Source organism: Macaca mulatta, chromosome 1 (genome assembly GCF_049350105.2).
Source record: "Macaca mulatta isolate MMU2019108-1 chromosome 1, T2T-MMU8v2.0, whole genome shotgun sequence".
In the NCBI taxonomy this organism is placed as follows: Eukaryota; Metazoa; Chordata; class Mammalia; order Primates; family Cercopithecidae; genus Macaca; species Macaca mulatta.
In genome coordinates, this window is record NC_133406.1 from 86,452,346 (window position 1) to 86,456,109 (window position 3,764).

General features: G+C 52.4%; 1 non-coding gene across 1 annotated transcript; it reads left to right on the forward strand.

Annotated features, from left to right (window-relative positions):
• Positions 1 to 692: 692 nt before the first annotated feature.
• LOC144338789 (5S ribosomal RNA) lies at positions 693 to 811 on the forward strand. Its single transcript, XR_013413165.1, has one exon. It is a non-coding gene; the product is annotated as a 5S ribosomal RNA (ribosomal RNA).
• Positions 812 to 3,764: the final 2,953 nt, after the last annotated feature.

Consider the following 3,764-nt stretch of genomic DNA (forward strand, 5'->3'; position numbering starts at 1 on the left):
CTCCATCCATCTCTTCCTTGATCTCCTTCAAGCCGTTTGTGTGTGTGTGCACGTGTGTGTGTGCATGTGTGTGTATGCATGTGTCTGTGTGTGTGCTCGCTCGCGTGTCTGTTCCCACGCACGAGTGCCCGGGTGTGTCTGTGTGTTGGGCTGTGGATTTGCTCCTCGTGTTGGTGGGGTGTGTCTGGGTCTCTCTCAGCCCCTCTTGCTGGAGATCAGGCTGCTGGCTCTAATGCCAGCCCAGGGCAAAGCAGGGCCATTCCCCAACCCTCAATGTCCTCTTCTCTACCCAGCCTGTCTTGGTCATTACAAGCGACCGTGGTGGGCACATTGTGAGAAAAAGGCCACGCGAGGCTGGGCCGGCTGTTCAACCTTGGCCAGCCATGACGGCTCTGGCTGGGTGGGGCAAGAGGGGGCCTAACAGAAGCTCCTGAGTGGGCAGGGATCCAAAAGAATAACTCCAAGACAGGGAGCAGGATATGGGCAGTGGGCCCTGATGCCTTGGAGCACTCCCTGTTCCGAGTGGGCCCGACACGGTGGAAGCTTGGGAGCTCGGGAGCTGGGGGAAGGTCGCAGGTGAGTGGCTTGGGGGTCCCGATACGAGACCGGCAGCCCTGGGCTGGTGGTGCTGGCTGGAAGCCAGTGGGCATGGCTGGGCCAGCCTCTTGGGGCAACCAGGTCCTTCTGCTGGCATCTATGGCCATACCACCTTGAATGCACCTGATCTCATCTGATCTCGGAAGCTAAGCAGGGTCGGGCCTGGTTAGTGCTTGGATGGGAGACCGCCTGGGAATACCAGGTGCTGTAGGCTTTTTTGCTTTCTTTCTTGTCTTTCTTTCCTTTCTACCTTCCTTTCTTTCCTTCTCTCTCTCTCTTCTTTCTTTTTCTTTCTTTTCTTTCTTTCCTTCTTTCTTTATTGCATTTTCTTATTTCTTTCCTTCTTTCTTTCTTTTCTTTCTTTCTCTCTCTTTCTTTCATTTTTTCCTTCCTTCTTTCTTTTGTTCCTCTCTTTCTTCTTTCTTTCCTTTCTTTCTCTCTTTCTTTTCTTTCTCTCTTTCATGATTTCTTTTTTCTTCATTCTTCATTCCCTTCTTTCTTTTTTCTTTCTTTCCTTTCTTTCTCTCCCTTTCTTTCATTTTTTCTTTCTTTCTCTCCCTTCCTTCCTTTCTTTCTTTCTCTCCCTTCCTTCCTTTCTTTCTTTCTCTCCCTTCCTTCCTTTCTTTCTTTCTTTCTTTCTTTCTTTCTTTCTTTCTTTCTTTCTTTCTTTCTTTCTTTCTTTCTTTCTTTCTCTTCTTTCTCTTCTTCCTTCCTTCCTTCCTTTCTTCCTTCCTTCCTTTCTTTCTTTCTTTCTTTCTTTCTTTCTTTCTTTCTTTCTTTCTTTCTTTCTTTCTTTCTTTCTTTCTTTCTTTCTTTCTTTCTTTCTTTTCTCTTCTTTCTCTTCTTCCTTCCTTCCTTTCTTTCTTTCTTTTTCTTTCTTTCTTTCTTTCTTTCTTTCTCTCTCTTCTTTCTCTCCTTCCTTCCTTCCTTCCTTCCTTCCTTCCTTCCTTCCTTCCTTCCTTCCTTCCTTCCTTTCTTTCTTTCTTTCTTTCTTTCTTTCTTTCTTTCTTTCTTTCTTTCTTTCTCTCTCTCTCTCTCTCTCTCTCTCTCTCTCTCTCTCTCTCTCTTTCTTTCTTTCTTTCTTTCTTTCTTTCTTTCTTTCTTTCTTCTTTCTTTCTTTCATTTTCTTCCAAATGGAGTCTCACTCTGTCACCCAGGCTGGAGTGCAGTGGTGGATCTCGGCCCACTGCAAGCTCCGCCTCCCAGGTTCAAGCCATGCTCCTGCCTCAGCCTCCCGAGAAGTGTGGACTACAGGCACCCGCCACCACACTGGGCTCTTGTTTTGTAGTTTTAGTAGGGACGGGGCTTCACCCTGTTAGCCAAACTGGACTGCATCTGCTTACCTCGTGATCCACCCTCCTCGGAATCCCAATGTGCTGTGATTATAGACGTGATCCACCGTGCATGGCCTGCTGTAGTCTTTTGTGGCTTCCCCTCCCTCCCTTCCCCCTACTGTTGCCATACTTCCCAACATCCCAGACTCTGCTCCCCATTTATGGCCCCCCTATACTCCTGCTGCCCCAGGGGTCTCCTTCTAGGGAGGCGCCACCAAAGCACCACCAGACAGCAGCATCCCAGCCCTTGTGCCTCGCTGATGCCCCGCCAGGAGACCGACTCCAGCCCGTGAGGGCAGGGGGCAGGACACCAAAGGCATAGGCACGGGTTCCCTGCTGTCCGCGGTGCCTTCCCACTCCCAGAATGCCCAGGCGATGCAATCCACTCATCGGACAAAACTGCAACCTTCTAAACCGGAGGAAGGGGCAGGCAGGGGCAGCGAGTGCCTCACAGGTCAGCTACGACATCCGCTCCAGAACGCAGGGGTTGCTTTAGCCGGTGGAGGGACATTGCTTCACCAGCCAACAGAGGAACTGTCCCTGTGCACCCAGATTCCCATTGCCAAATCTTCATGTAAACTCCAGTCCCCAGGACACGCCAGAGACCCAGGCTTCGGGCTTCGTCAGCACACCCAGTGCCACAACTACCGCCAAACGGGTGGGCATACTCTGCAAATCAAGGGACCCACTGCACTGCACCAAGAGCACAGGGAGGTGCCAACAAAGGAAAGAGCCTAAGATATCCACCTCCAAAACAAGCAATTAATCCAAGACAACATCTGTATCAGTGCTGCGTTGCTCCTGTCTCATGGACGGCCTGGCCACCCTGTTCTGGCCCAGCCCAAGCCCCCTCCACCCTATCCTAGTCTGCTCAAAAGGGCCCTGCCTACCGGAGCAGGGTGCTCTCTCTCCAAGCCTCTATCGCTCTCGCTCTCTAGCTCCCTCTACCTCTCTCTTCTGGGTTTGCCCCTGCACCTCATGCTACTTCTGTCACCTTGCCTCTGTCTCTCTGTCTCTCTCTCTTTCTCTGTCCCTTTCTCTTTCTCTGAATCTCGGTCTCTCTCTTTCCTTCTCCCCCTCCCCTGTCTCCTGTCTCTCTTGCTTGCTGACTCTCTCCCTCCCTCGGTTTCAATCTCTATATCCATCTCTTCCTTGCTCTACTTCAAGCAGTTTGTGTGTGTGCGCGTGTGTGTGTGTCTGTGTGTGTGTATGCACTCGTGTGTGGGTTTCCACGTGTGAGAGCCCTGTTGTGTCTGTGTGTGGGGCTGTGGATTTGCTCCTGGTGGTGGCGGCATGTGTCTGGGTTTCTCTCAGCCCCTCTCACTGGAGATCAGGCTGCTGGATCTAGTGCTAGCCCGGGGCAAAACAGGGCCATCCCCCAACCCCCTACCCCACACACCCTCTTGACCACCGGCTGGGTCTTGATCAGGATAAACGACCGTGGTGTTGGCATTGTGAGAAAAAGTCCATGCGCTGCTCAGTTGCCTGTTCGCCCTTGGCCAGTCGTGATGGCTCTGGCTGGGTGTGGCAAGAGGGGGCCTCTCAGGAGCTCCTGAGCCTCCAGGGCTCCAAAAGAATACCTCAGTGACAGGGTGGAGGACCAGACAGTGTCCGAGGATCGTGAGCCTTGGGCCCTGATGCCTCAGAGCACTCCCTGTTCCAAGCGGGCCTGATGTGGTGGAACCTCAGGAGCTCTGGAGATGGGGGAAGGTGGAGGGCAAGTGGCTCGGGGGTTCATATACGAGCCTGGCGTCCCCGGGCTGGCAGTGCCAGCTGGACGACAGTGGGCATGGTTGGGCCGGGCTCTTGGGGCAGCCAGGCACCTCTACTGGT